Genomic DNA, 671 nt, shown 5'->3' with positions numbered 1-671 from the left:
TTAAAGCGAGACGTCGACGTTGAAGGTGAGAATAGATCGGAGATAAACTGGTTTTAATAAAATCACATTAAAGCAGAGGATAAAACCAGTTGAACCGGTCGTTGTGCTTTGACTCTGCAGTCGCAGGTAGTTCATTTGTGTCATTGGCTTATTTTTCCCTTCCAGGGTTATTATCGCACAGCACCGCCGCCTGCTGATGCACGTGACTATCCTCGTCGTCGTCTGTGGCTCGTCGCGTTGCGTATCCCTTCAGTGTTTGCATGAAGAATCGAACTGATGTCGACGTTTCATTTTGTTTTTGTACCGTGGGACAGTTTTTACTGATTTCTTGTTTTAGTAATTGTGCTCCAGGAGTTTTATCATTTGACATCTGATGCGTTTGGCTCTTTGTTTTTTCGTTTAAGTTATTTTGATCTTTGTGACCATGTCAAAGTAAAAACAAATGATAATCAAACGTTTGTGGTGCTGCAAAAATAAATTACGCAGTCCAAATTTAAGTTTTTCATTAGCTACGCAATGACTGTAAACATACAAATAATTAAAATTCAGTTGTTTAATTTGTTTTTAAAATGTTGACAACGTTGTGATGTGATTAAAGAACCCGTTTTTTTCTGGTCGGACGATCACATCGTTTATCAATCAGTTGCTCAAACGCCCATCTTGTCCCGTTC

General features: G+C 38.9%; 1 protein-coding gene across 2 annotated transcripts in view; it reads left to right on the top strand.

Moving 5' to 3' along the window:
* The window catches only part of LOC119408214 (RNA-binding protein 4.1), a 32,286-nt gene extending 31,940 nt beyond the window's left edge, over positions 1–346 (top strand). Inside the window, exon 4 of one of the 2 annotated variants that reach the window (XM_037675054.1) lies at positions 166–346. The gene's annotated coding sequence lies outside the window, so the exon portion shown is untranslated. Of the gene's footprint in view, positions 1–25; positions 79–165 lie in introns of those variants that run through there. The other variant, XM_037675062.1, reaches the window with a different exon arrangement.
* The last annotated feature ends 325 nt before the right edge of the window (positions 347–671 follow it).

Source organism: Nematolebias whitei, chromosome 1 (genome assembly GCF_014905685.2).
Source record: "Nematolebias whitei isolate Nwh7 chromosome 1, NemWhi1, whole genome shotgun sequence".
Classification (NCBI taxonomy): domain Eukaryota; kingdom Metazoa; phylum Chordata; class Actinopteri; order Cyprinodontiformes; family Rivulidae; genus Nematolebias; species Nematolebias whitei.
Note: the sequence above shows the minus strand (reverse complement) of the source record. Positions and strands in the feature narration are given on the sequence as shown.